General features: G+C 39.1%; 1 protein-coding gene across 14 annotated transcripts in view; it reads left to right on the top strand.

Moving 5' to 3' along the window:
• The window catches only part of LOC307186545 (uncharacterized protein), a 1,017,825-nt gene that overhangs the window by 246,252 nt on the left and 757,077 nt on the right, over positions 1-14,496 (top strand). The gene's annotated exons all lie outside the window — the stretch shown is intronic.

Raw genomic sequence — 14,496 nt, 5'->3', positions numbered from 1 at the left:
AAGAACAGAGTTTAAAAAAAATGTGGTACCTAATTCCAGTGTTGTTTATAAGAACACTTCAGCTCTGGGAACAGTTCTTGCTATTCCAGGCTGGTCATTTGCCCCCAGTGTAATCCTCGTCATTTCTTCTGGGAGCAAATTCGTGGCCTGGAACTTGGGGAGGTCAAGGAATGCCAAGTTCAGGTCAGGGCACAATGAGAGTGGAGTGGTTGGGCATGAGGAGTGAGAACAGCACTCCAGCACACCATACTACTCCCCATGAGGGCTTCCTCCGTGTATCTAATTAATGCAGCCTAATTAACAAGGGCTCTTTCCTGGAGTTGCCGGCTATCTGTTGGTCAGAGGAATGCAATAGATTTTAGTTTCTCTGTTTAATTTTACCTTTTTCATTTGCTGTTCTGAGGGACAAAATGGTGTGTCACTGGCTTCTCAGATGGAGTTGAAGTATGTTTGCAAAGATCTTCATTTGACTATATGGTGACTCAATAGGATTTTATAAATCATAAAACCTTTTAGAAAATAATACAACCAATAAATTTTTATTCAAACCTACACTGTTTTCAAAACTATGGCTAATAAATGAAAGATAAGGAAGTATGTTTGCTAAGTTTTAAAGAAATATAAGGAAAGGTTAATATCTGGAAACTAACATCAAAGAGCTTGTTGACTAGTTAGGGAGAAAAAATTGATTCTCACTCATTCATTCATTTATTTCATCCATTTTCTCACTTGAATTCAGGTAACAAAGCTCTTTCAAATACTTCCGATGAATTAGGAATCATAATATGTGTTGAAGACGCAATTGTAAATAATAAACAAATAAGTGGCACAAATTGTAAGAGCTTTTGGAGTTCAAGTTGCGCCTGTGAAAGGGTACATAGAGAATGGGAGAATGAATTTATGAAAGGGAGCATCATTATAGTGAATAGCCATAGTGGATTATATTTTTGTTTGATTTTTTTTCTCCTTACTTGCTCTAGATGAGCCTAGGTAAAGGAGCAGCATAGAGAACTAAGTTAAAAAATGAGTAAGAAGCTTAAAGTCAATCTGTGTCTGCAATGGAAGAGATGTATCATCTATAATGGATTTGTTGTACAGAATCTGGTTGACTTTGTGAGAGGATGGAAATAGCAATTGTCACATCTCCACTCCCCTCTGGACTCTTTTTATTTCTTGAAGAAAGGGAGCTATTTGTTTATGCTCACCTGCTAGAATTTAACAGCTAAGAATATGCTGGAACATCAGCAGTTTTGCCCTGTCAAAGAGCATTCTGTGAGTGACCCTGCTGACACACTTGTGTTGTCCTGACTGTAGCACAGCTTGCATTTGTCACAGGTGAATGGGCTCAATTAGTAAGAGAGAGAGAGTGTTTCAATCGTTAACAAAAATAAAAGGCAAACAAAGAAGAAAACATTTTCCTCTTTATGAGTTCTAAAAGAGAGGTGACATTGTAGCATATAATTTTTTTCTTCTTGGGTTTTACAAAGAAAGCAACTAAAGCAAGAAAACAGCACATTATTTAGCATTGGCAAAGTTATTTGAAACAAAACTGCAGGACAGAATTCTCAAAAGACATTAATAAGGAGTATGGTTTTCCGTGGGTATTAATGTTGTTCTTACACTTCCTAAACTTAGATGCCTCCCTGTTATGCTTATTAAAATCTCAGGGGAAATATTAGGCATTTGCTATGATCTATATAATGAAGCAGATAACCCCAGTTTTGCTTGAACTTATGCAATTTCCTAAGAGATATTACTTCCTTCAGCTTATGGGATACTATATCGTACAATGAAAAAATTAACTTTTTAGATAGTATCATGATGGGTTGATTGAAAATCTCAGCCTAGCCACTAACCAGTTAGGTGAGTTATGTGTGTCTTAACTGTAGTGATGACTATCAATTCCCAGAGTGTTGTGAACCAAATTAGATAGAACTATGACAGCAGTGTGACGGACACCTCAATATTAGGAAAGGGGATAAATTGGCATTTAAAATGAAACTGAATATATACTGTCTCAAGAAGAGTTGAGTATTAAACTTAGAATTAAATTATGAAGAGCAAGGAAAATCAGTGTTCTAGAAAGTAGTACAGAGATAGAAAGAAAAGGGAAAAGATCGGAAAAGAAAAACCAAAATGTTGACTATGGAACCACCTTCCAAGGAGAAGTATCAAGATCTCCTTGCTTCTCTGTAACCTCTAGTTCATTTATCCATTTATTTACTCATTTAATAAACAAACCTTCATGGAACTCTTCGTAAGTGTCAGGAAACAGAGTAGGTGTTGGTGATACAATAATATGTAAGACATAAACCTGTCTAAAGAAATGTTGATCTAATAGCAGAGATAGATGTTTAAGCAAAGAAATACAGAAAAGGTTAAGATAGGTTGGGTTCTGAAGGTAAGTAGAACTACGTGAGGAGCAGAAAGAACAGGGTGAATAACTTTGCCTAGATATAAATGATGCATAGTGTTGAGCAAGGGACACCTCTTACTGCCTCCAGAGGAGGGGTCCCGCTGTGTGGAGGACAGTTAAGAGCTTAACAGTGCCTGCCACCAGGAGCAGCAGCCCCCAGATGTCAAGCCACTGCATGGTTTGTGGGTGTTGAGGTGGTAGGAAAGACCCAGCTCACACAGGCACTGGTTGGAGGAGCACTACTCACAGAGAGGAGAGGCAGAGCAAGGTCAGCTTCAGCTGACCCATCCCCCAGGGCCAGCGGGTCTCCCCCACCACCACCAGGGGGATGGTCTGCATGCACACCTCTGTGCTTCAGGTGAAGGACTTCATTTCCTCCCACCTGTTGGGAACAGATAGAGCAGTGGGGTTGGCCAGGCCCCATATGACACACACACTTATGCAGCACAAAGAAGTACACATCAAGCCTGGAATGGGGAAAGATATTTCCAAGCAAAGAGACATGTCCAGCTGTGAAGGCTCATTATCTCTTTGTAAGGAAATGTTCCGGGCCCAAGGCTGCTCCGTGCAAGGGGTGACAAGATGTACATGACTGCCTTTCCCAACAAGTAGAGAACTTGTGTGGCAGACAGAGTGGAGAAGAGATTTTCGATAAAAGGAACGTGTGCAAAGTCATAGAAGAATGAAAGAGCAGAGCATGTCTGGGAGTCTGTATATGGTAATTATTTGTTTATTTCCCACATATAAAGTACAGAGTTACCTTAAAAATTACTTCAAGAAAAAATGTCGGGCTTCCCTGGTGGCGCAGGGGTTGGAGGTCCGCCTGCCAATGCAGAGGACGCGGGTTCGTGCCCCCGTCCGGGAAGATCCCACATGCCGTGAAGCGGCTGGGCCCGTGAGCCTGTGCTCTGCAGCGGGAGGGGCCACAGCAGTGAGAGGCCCGCGTACCGCAAAAAAAAAAAAAAAAAAAAAAGGAAAAAATGTCAAGGTAGAAGGACAAGAGCCAATGTGTAAGGCATTTGGTCCTGTATAGTTAATAACATTTAGCTAAATTTTTGGTTATCCGATAGTCACAACAAATGGAGCAATGTAATAAGTTACAGTGCTGTCCATTGTCCTCCCAAGAGAAAATTGCAGTTTCTTCAGAGGAAAAAACCCTTTGCTTAAGGAAGGAGGAGGGGATGTCTCTGTTTTTTGTTTGTTTGTTTTGTTTGTTTATTGGTCTGATTACTGATTTATTGCTTCTGTCACTCAATCTGATTGGTGAGAATGTCAATTGTGTGTTCTCACTACTTCTTACCATAGAGAGTGGGGCATGTTGTGACCCAAACTAATCACATAATTTCTTTCAGGAATTTGATTTTTGTTTTTCAGGTCATTACATTTCTTTTTTTTTTTTTTCTTCATCTTTATTGGAGTATAATTGCTTTACAATGTTGTGTTAGTTTCTGCTGTACGACAAAGCTATATGTATACATATATCCCCATATCCCCTCCCTCTTGCGTCTCCCTCCCACCCTCCCTATTCCACCCCTCTAGGTGGTCACAAGGCATGAAGCTGATCTCCCTGTGCCATGCAGCAGCTTCCCACTAGCCATCCATTTTACATTTGGTAGTGTATATATGTCAGTGCTATTCCCTCACTTCGTCCCAGATTCCCCTTCCCGCCCTGTGTCCTCAAGTCTGTTCTCTACGTCTGCATCTTTATTCCTTCCCTGCCACTAGGTTTGTCAGTACCGGTTTTTTAGACTTCATATACATATGTTAGCATACGGTATTTGTTTTTCTCTTTCCGACTTACTTCACTCTGTATGACGGACTGTAGGTCCATCCACCTCACTACAAATAACTCAGTTTCATTCTGAGTTATTTTTAGGAATTTGATTTGTAAAACGTGCAGAATATGAAATGGCTCATCAAACATGCTGATTAATTCCATGTCAGAATCAGAAAGTGGCTCTTCAAGGGTCCATGCTGTTGAGATCCCCAGACTCATCTTTCCTGAGATTTGACTACTCACCTCTTTCTTCAATTCTGTGAACTCCCCACTGTGCTTCCAAGAAGTACCCGTTTCCCCCACAAACACCACCACCAAATTTCATTACCTCGAGTTAGTGTCTTCTAATTTGAACAAAATACCATGAACCTTCTGGGTCAGAAACAAATGACTTTAATACTCATGACAAAGAAGCATCATGAATATTGTTATTTGTGTCAGTTCACCTTGCCCCCAGGTCACACAGATGCAGTGTGAAGATAACCAGGTAGATGCTGCAGACAGAGTGGGTGTATGTCACAGCTGAGTTACCCTGAGTTTAGGGAACCTGAAGCTTGTATGATAGGCAGTAAACAAACTTGCCTTTGCTCTGGAGAGAGACATTGTCTTCCAAGGCTGTTCATTATACAAACATCTCTGAAAAAATATCCAGATAGAACGTCAGTTAGGTCCTCTGCTCATATGATATGCAGAAGCATGAGAGGCCATGATGAATTATCTCTCAGTACAGGATTATTAGGACTTCAGTGTTGAAATGTTATAGATAAGTGGCTACTTACATATAAACTCACTCTATTTTAAATACTACTTGCCTTTATTCAGTATTATGCTATTTCTGCTTGGCTGATCTAGTCCCTCAGATTCAATGGTGCACTCAGTGAAAATTTGAAAATTTGGCTCCAAGTGTCAACCTCCCCTTCTCTGTTCTGTTCTGCTGTTATTATTGTTGTTATGATTATTATTTTGGTCAGCCACATCGTGAACTACTACAAAAATATTGGATAAAAGACAGTAAATGGGTCAGCGGAATATATTAAATAACAATAAATAGCCATAATTATGATATATGCTGATAATGTTTTGTTCCAATACTAATAAATTTAAGTTACAATATCCAACTGTTCGTCTATTAGGAAGTTACTTTGCCTAAGATGGTGATATTGTTATAAGCAGACCTTTAAGTCACAGGACCTATTCTCAATAAATTCACGTCTAGAAGGAAAGATAAGATATGTATACAAAAATCAAAATGCAATATAGTGCTAAGTGCCATTTAAAGAGATACGGATGAAGTGTATCCTTGAAGAGTTTATAGGAGAGGTTCCTTCTGATGATATCCGGAGGAAATGTTTGAAAAATGTGAGGAATTTTTATGCCTCAAAGTTGAATTTGGGTGTAAGGAGAGGGAAAGGATGTCCAGTTTACAGGAAATATATGAACAATGACAAGGAGGCAGGGAAACAGTGTGTGTGTGTGGTGGAGAGCAAGTGGTCATGCTTTGCTCTAGAATAGTCAGGCTGTAAAAGTACTAGAGGACTTTGAACGTCAGATGTAGAGCCTAGGGTAGTAACAGTGGGATCAATGGGAGAGCCACGGCTGTTGAACATGAAGGGAAAAAATAGGAGAATATAAAAACTCAATGAGAACTTAAGAAACCTTAAGATAAAAAATTAAGCAGAATGAGTCTTCATGGCCAGTCTTTCTACACTCTCCTCTTCCACTGGGAGCTCCAAACCTGAGAAACAGAGTGGTACTCCTGCTTCAGACCCCTCCATTTGTTCTACACTCCTGATAGACTTTTACTTCTTCCCTTGGTTGGTCCATGTGAAAGAGACCTTTTGCATCATACAGCCTGCCTTTTTTGTACCAGGTACAGCACAGGTCTCTCTTACCTTCTTTCCTGTTCTTGGAACTAAATATAGTACCAGTTCAGATGGGGTGGCTGGCTCCACCCTTAGCTGCAGCCCAGGTTCCTAGTAAATGTGTTGTTAAGTACTTTCTTTTTTATAAATTGAAGTATAGTTGATATGCAATATTATGTTAGTTTCAGGTGTACTACATAATGATTTGATAATTACATGTATTATAAAATTATCACCATGATAAGTCTACTTACCATCTGTCCCCATATGAAGTTATTACAATATTATTGACCATATCCCTTATACAGTATATTATATCCCTGTGACTTATTTATTATATAACTGGAGGTTTGTACCTGTTAATCCCCTTTACCTATTTTACCCACCCCGCCCACTTCCCCTCTGTATCTGTTTTTATTTGCTTGTTTTGTTTTTTAGATTCTGCATATAAGTGAGATCATGTGGTATTTCTCTTTCTCTGCTTGACTTATTTTCTTAGCATAATACCCTTTAGATCCATCCATGTTGTTGCAAATGGCAAGATTTCCTTTTTTATGTCTGAGTAATATTCCATTGTGTATATATGTGCCACACCTTCTTTATACATTTGCCTATTGATACACACTTCAACATGATATAGTTGCTTCCATATCTTAGTTATTCTAAATAATGTCACAGTGAACATAGGGCTGTATATATCCTTTTGAATTACCATTTTTGTTTTCTTTGGGTAAATACCAAGAAGTGAAATTGCTGGATCATATGGCAGTTTTATTTTCAGTTTTTTGAGGAACCTCAAAAGACATTTTCCATACTGGCTGCACCAGTTTACAATCTCACCAACATGAGATTATGCATCAGGGTTCCCTTTTCTCCACATTTTCCCCAAACTTGTTATTTGTTACCTTTTTTAAAAAAATTTAATTTAATTTATTTATTTATACAGCAGGTTATTAGTCAATAATTTTACACACATCAGTGTATACATGTCAATCCCAATTGCCCAATTCATCACACCACCACCACCGGCCCCCCGCCGCTTTCCCCCCTTGGTGTCTATACGTTTGTTCTCTACATCTGTGTCTCAATTTCTGGCCTGCAAACCGGTTCATCTGTACCATTTTTCTAGGTTCCACATATATGCGTTAATATACGATATTTGCTTTTCTCTTTCTGACTTACTTCACTCTGTATGACAGTCTCTAAATCCACCCACGTCTCCACAAATGACCCAATTTCGTTCCTTTTTATGGCTGAGTAATATTCCATTGTATATATGTACCACATCTTCTTTATCCATCCGTCGATGGGCATTTAGGTTGCTTCCATGACCCGGCTATTGTAAATAGTGCTGCAGTGAACATTGGGGTGCATGTGTCTTTTTGAATTATGGTTTTCTCTGGGTATATGCTCAGTAGTGGGATTGCTGGGTCATATGGTAATTCTATTTTTAGTTTTTTAAGGAACCTCCATACTGTTCTCCATAGTGGCTGTATTAATTTACATTGCCACCAACAGTGGAAGAGGGTTCCCTTTTCTCCACACCTTCTCCAGCATTTGTTGTTTGTAGAGTTTCTGATGATGCCCATTCTAACTGGTGTGAGGTGATACCTCACTGTAGTTTTGATTTGCATTTCTCTAATAACAGTGATGTGGAGCAGCTTTTCATGTGCTTCTTGGCCATCTGTATGTCTTCTTTGGAGAAATGTCTATTTAGGGCTTCTGCCCATTTTTGGATTGGTTTGTTTGTTTTTTAAATATTGAGCTGCATGAGCTGTTTATATATTTTGGAGATTAATCCTTTGTCCATTGATTCGTTTGCAAACATTTTCTCCCATTCTGAGGGTTGTCTTTTCGTCTTGCTTATGGCTTCCTTTGCTGTGCAAAAGCTTTTAAGTTTCATTAGGTCCCATTTGTTTATTTTTGTTTTTATTTCCATTACTCTAGGAGGTGGATCAAAAAAGATCTTGCTGTGATTTATGTCAAAGAGTGTTCCTCCTATGTTTTCCTCTAGGAGTTTTATAGTGTCTGGTCTTACAATTAGGTCTGTACTCCATTTTGAGTTTATTTTAGTGAATGGTGTTACGGAGTGTTCTAATTTCATTCTTTTACATGTGGCTCTTCAGTTTTCCCAGCACCACTTATTGAAGAGACTGTCTTTTCTCCATTGTATATCCTTGCCTCCTTTGTCGTAGATTAGTTTACCATAGGTGTGTGGGTTTGTCTCTGGGCTTTCTCTCTTGTTCCATTAATCTGTGTTTCTGTTTTTCTGCAAGTACCATATTGTCTTGATTACTATAGCTTTGTAGTATCATCTGAAGTCAGGGAGTCTGATTCCTCCAGCTCTGTTTTTTTCCCTCAAGACTGCTTTGGCTATTCGGGGTCTTTTGTGTCTCCAAACAAATTTTAAGATTTTTTGTTCTAGTTTCATAAAATATACCATTGGTAATTTGATAGGGATTGCATTGAATCTGTAGATTGCTTTGGGTAGTATAGTCATTTTCACAATATTGATTCTTCCAATCCAAGAACATGGTATATCTCTCTGTCTGTTGGTATCATCTTTAATTTCATTCATCAGTGTCTTATAGTTTCCTGCATACAGATCTTTTGTCTCCCTAGGTAGGTTTAATCCTATGTATTTTATTCTTTTTGTTGCAATGGTAAATGGGAGTGTTTCCTTAATTTCTCTTTCAGACTTTTCATCATTAGCGTATAGGAACGCAAGAGATTTCTGTGCATTACTTTTGTATCCTGCAACTTTACCAAATTCATTGATTAGCTGTAGTAGTTTTCTGGTAGCATTTTTAGGATTCTCTAAGTATAGTATCATGTCATCTGTAAACAGTGACAGTTTTACTTCTTCTTTTCCAATTTGTATTCCTTTTATTTCTTTTTCTTCTCTGATTGCTGTGGCTAGGACTTCCAAAACTATGTTGAATAATAGTGGCGAGAGTGGACATCCTTGTAGTGTTCCTGATCTTAGAGGAAATGCTTTCAGTTTTTCACCATTGAGAATGTTTGCTATGGGTTTGCTGTATATGGCCTTTATTATGTTGAGATAGGTTCCCTCTGCGCCCGCTTTCTGGAGAGTTTTTACCATAAATGGGTGTTGAATTTTGTCAAAAGCTTTTTCTGCATCTATTGAGATGATCATATGGTTTTTATTCTTCAATTTGTTAGTATGGTGTATCACATTGATTGATGTGCGTATATTGAGGAATCCTTGCATCCCTGGGATAAATCCCACTTGATCATGGTGTGTGATCCTTTTAATGTGTTGTTGGATTTTGTTTGCTAGTATTTTGTTGAGGATTTTTGATTCTATGTTCATCAGTAATATTGGTTTGTAATTTTTTTTTTATGGTATCTTTGTCTGGTTTTGGTATCAGGGTGCTGGTGGCCTCACAGAATGAGTTTGGGAGTGTTCCTTCCTCCGCATTTTTTTTTGGAAGAGTTTGAGAAGGATGGGTGTTAGCTGGTCTCTAAATGTTTGATAGAATTCACCTGTGTAGCCATCTGGTCCTGGACTTCTGTTTGTTGGAAGATTTTTAATCACAGTTTCAATTTCATTACTTGTGATTGGTCTGTTCATATTTTCTATTTCTTCCTATTTCAGGCTTGGAAGGTTATACCTTTGTAAGAATTTGTCCATTTCTTTCAGGTTGTCCATTTTATTGGCATAGAGTTGCTTGTAGTAGTCTCTTAGGGTGCCCTGTATTTCTGCGATGTCTGTTGTAACTTCTCCTTTTCCATTTCTAATTTTATTGATTTGAGTCCTCTCCCTCTTTTTCTTGATGAGTCTGGTTAATTGTTTATCAATTTTGTTCATCTTCTCAAAGAACCAGCTTTTAGTTTTATTGATCTTTGCTATTGTTTTCTTTGTTTCTATTTCATTTATTTCTGCTCTGATCTTTATGATTTCTTTCCTTCTGCTAACTTCGGGGTTTTTGTTCTTGTTTCTTTAGTTCCTTTAAGTGTAAGGTTAGATTGTTTATTTGAGATTTTTCTTCTTTCTTGAGATAGGCTTGTATAGCTATAAACTTCCCTCTTAGAACTGCTTTTGCTGCATCCCATAGGTTTTGGAACATCGTGTTTTCATTGTCATTTGTCTCTAGGTAGTTTTTGATTTCCTCTTTGATTTCTTCAGTGATCTCTTGGTTATTTAGTAACCTATTGTTTAGCCTCCATGTGTTTGTGTATTTTACATTTTTTTCCGAATAATTCGTTTCTAATTTTATTGCGTTGTGGTCAGAAAAGATGCTTGATATGATTTCAGTTTTCTTAAATTTACTGAGGCTTGATTTGTGACCCAAGATATGATCTATCCTGGAGAATGTTCCATGTGCACTTGAGAAGAAAGTGTAATCTGCTCTTTTTGGATGGAATGTCCTATAAATATCAATTAAATCTATCTGGTCTATTGTGTCATTTAAAGCTTCTGTTTCCTTATTTATTTTCATTTTGGATGATCTGTCCATTGGTGTAAGTGAGGTGTTAAAGTCCCCCACTATTACTGTGTTACTGTCGATTTCCTCTTTTATAGCTGTTAGCATTTCCTTATGTATTGAGGTGCTCCTATGTTGGGTGCATATATATTTATAATTGTTATATCTTCTTCTTGGATTGATCCCTTGATCATTATGTAGTGTCCTTCCTTGTCCCTTGTAACGTTCTTTATTTTAAAGTCTATTTTATCTGATATGAGTAGTGCTACTCCAGCTTTCTTTTGATTTCCATTTGCATGGAATATCTTTTCCCATCCCCTCACTTTCAGTCTGTATGTGTCCCTAGGTCTGAAGTGGGTCTCTTGTAGACAGCATATATATGGGTCTTGTTTTTGTATCCATTCAGCAAGCCTGTGTCTTTTGCTTGGAACATTTAATCCATTCACGTTTAAGGTAATATCGATATGTATGTTCCTATGACCATTTTCTTAGTTGTTCTGGGTTTGTTTTTGTGGGTCGTTTTCTTCTCATGTGTTTCCCAGTTAGAGAAGTTCCTTTAGCATTTGCTGTAGAGCTGGTTTGGTGGTGCTCAATTATCTTAGCTTTTGCTTGTCTGTAAACTTTTGATTTCTCCATCAAATCTGAATGAGATCCTTGCTGGGTAGAGTAATCTTGGTTCTAGGTTCTTCCCTTTCATCACTTTAAGTATATCATGCCACTCCCTCCTGGCTTGTTGAGTTTCTGCTGAGAAGTTACCTATTAACCTTATAGGAGTTCCCTTGTATGTTATTTGTCGTTTTCCCCTGGTTGCTTTCAATAATTTTTCTTTGTCTTCAATTTTTGTCAGTTTGATTACTATGTGTGTCGGCGTGTTTCTCCTTGGGTTTATCCTGTATGGGACCCACTGCGCTTCCTGGACTTGGGTGGCTATTTCCTTTCCCATGTTAGGGAAGTTTTCTATTATAATCTCTCCAAATATTTTCTCTGGTCCTTTCTCTCTCTCTTCTCCTTCTCGGATCCCTATAATGCCAATGTTGTTGCGTTTAATGTTGTCCCAGAGGTCTCTTAGGCTGTCTTCATTTCTTTTTATTCTTTTTTCTTTACTCTGTTCCACAGCAGTGAATTCCACCATTTTGTCTTCCAGGTCACTTATCTGTTCTTCTGCCTCAGTTATTCTGCTATTGATTCCTTCTAGTGTAGTTTTCATTTCAGTTAGTGTATTGTTCCTGTCTGCTTGTTTGTTCTTTAATTCTTCTAGTTCTTTGTTAAACATTTCTTGCATGCTCTTGATCTTTGCCTCCGTTCTTTTTCCGAGGTCTTGGATCATCTTCACTATCATTATTCTGAATTCTTTTTGTGGAAGGTTGCTAATCTCCACTTCGTTTAGTTGTTTTTCTGGGGTTTTATCTTGTTCCTTCATCTGGTACATAGCCCTCTGCCTTTTCATCTTGTCTGTCTTTCTGTGAATGTGGTTTTCGTCCCACAGGCTGCAGGATTGAAGTTCTTCTTGCTTCTGCTGTCTGCCCTCTGGTGGATGAGGCTACCTAAGAGGCTTGTGCAAGTTTCCTGATGGGAGGTACTGGTGGTGGGTAGAGCTGACTGTTGCTCTGGTGGGCAGAGCTCAGTAAAACTTTAATCTGCTTGACTGCTGATGGGTGGGGCTGGGTTCCCTCCCTGTTGGTTGGCCTGAGACAACCCAACACTGAAGACTACCTGGGCTCTTTGATGGGGCTAATGGCAGACTCTGGGAGTGCTCATGATAAGGAGTACTTCCCAGAACTTCTGCTGCCAGTGTCCTTTTCCCCACGGTGAGCCACAGCCACCCCCCTGCCTCTGCAGGAGATCCTCCAACAGTAGCAGGTGTGTCTGGTTCAGTCTCCCCTGGGGTCACTGCTCCTTCCCTTGCGTCCTGTTGCGAACACTACTTTGTGTGTGCCCTCTAAGAGTGGAGTTTCTGTTTCCCCCAGTCCTGTCGAAGTCCTGAAGTCAAATCCCACTCGCCTTCAAAGTCTGATTCTCTAGGAATTCCTCCTCCCATTACTGGACTCCTAGGTTGGGACGCCTGACATGGGGCTCAGAACCTTCAGTCCAGTGGTTGGACTTCTGTGGTATAAGTGTTCTCCAGTCCGTGAGTCACCCGCCCAGCAGTTATGGGATTTGATTTTATTGTGATTGCGGCCCTCCTACCATCTCATTGTGGCTTCTCCTTTGTCTTTGGATGTGGGGTATCTTTTTTGGTGAGTTCCATTGTCTTCCTGTTGATGATTGTCCAGCAGGTAGTTGTGATTCTGGTGTTCTCACAAGAGGGAGTGAGAGTGTGTCCTTTTACTCCACCATCTTGGTTCAGGGCCCTATTTGTTACCTTTTTGTTGATGACCGTTCTGGCAGGTCTGAGATGGTACCTCATTTTGGTTTTGATTTGCATTTCTGTGATGGTGAGTGATATTGAGCATCTTTTCATTGTCTGTTGGCCATCTGTATGTCTTTGAAAAATATCTGTTTGGGATCTCTGCTCGTTATTTAATTGGGTTGTTTGTTTTTTTAGATGTTGAGTTGCATAAGTTCTTTGTCTATTTGGAGATGTATTTTAGAGATGTATTTTATTTTTTTAATTTAATTTTCATTGGAGTATTGTTGATTTACAATGTTGTATTAGTTTCTACTGTACAGCAAAGTGAATCAGTTATACATATATCCACTGTTTTTTAGATTCTTTTCCCATATAGGTCATTACAGAGTATTGAGTAGAGTTCCCTGTGCTATACAGTAGGTCCTTATTAGTTATCTATGTTATATATAGTAGTGTATATGTTATATATAGTAGTGTAGTAGTATATGTCAATCCCAATTTATCCCTCCCCCCTTTTTCTCCCTTAGTAATCATAAGTTTGTTTTCTACATCTGTGACTCTCTTTCTGTTCTGTTGAGAAGTTCATTTGTAGCCTTTTTTAGATTCCACATATAAGCGATATCATATGATATTTGTCTTTCTCTGTCTGACTTACTTCACTTAGTACGATAATCTCTAAGTCCATCCATATTGCTGCAAATGACATTATTTAGTTCTTTTTTTATGGCTGAGTAACATTCCTTTGTATATATGTACCACATCTTCTTTTTGCTTTTGTTTCCCCTGCCTGAGGAAACAAGCCTGCTGGTGAGTGGCGCTAGGTCCCTGCACTAATAGGCTAGAAGGAGGACTCCAAAATAGTGCTCTTGTGTCCTCTTGGACCAGTGTCCTCCTGGTAGAATGAGCTCCCCAAAATGGCTGCCGCCAGTGTTTATATTCCCTGGGGAAGTCCCAGTTGCCTCCTACCTTTCCAGGAGGCTCTTCAGGATCAGCAAGTGGGTCTGACCCAGGCTCCTCTCAAATTATTGCCTCTGTGCTGGGATTCTGAGTATGTGATTTTAACCCCCCCTCCTTTAAGAGCAAAGCGTCTATTTCCTACAGTCTTCCACCTGTCCAGAAAGCAAGCCCTACTGACCTTCAAAGCCGACATTGTGGGGACTGTATTCTTGTTGCAGGATCTCGGGGCTGGGGAGTCCAATGTGGGGCTCAGAGCCATTGCTTCTTGGGGAGGGCCTCTATAATTGTGTTTATCGTCCCATTTGTGGGCTGCCTACTGGGGGTGTGGGTCTTGACTATACTATACTGTGTCCTCCTAATGGTCTCATTGTGGCTTCTTCTTTGTATTTTTAGTTGTGGAAAGTCTTTTCTGCTAGTTTTCAGGTTGTTTTCATAGAGATTTGCTCTATAAATAGTTGCAATTTTGGTGTGCCCATGGGAGGAGGTGAGCTCAGGGTCTTCCTACTTCACCATCCTGGCCACACCTCTCATACTAACTTGCATATAAAAATTATCTTGGGGGATATATATATTGACCTATAAACTGCTTTTTGATTATTGTTATATGGATATATTATGATGTGATAGAGGTATAGAACAACACATACTTGATATATGGAAAGATATATTTTCTTTATCACCATCAT

Source organism: Stenella coeruleoalba (genome assembly GCF_951394435.1).
Source record: "Stenella coeruleoalba genome assembly, chromosome: 5".
In the NCBI taxonomy this organism is placed as follows: domain Eukaryota; kingdom Metazoa; phylum Chordata; class Mammalia; order Artiodactyla; family Delphinidae; genus Stenella; species Stenella coeruleoalba.
This window is presented reverse-complemented; position numbering and strand designations above follow the sequence as displayed.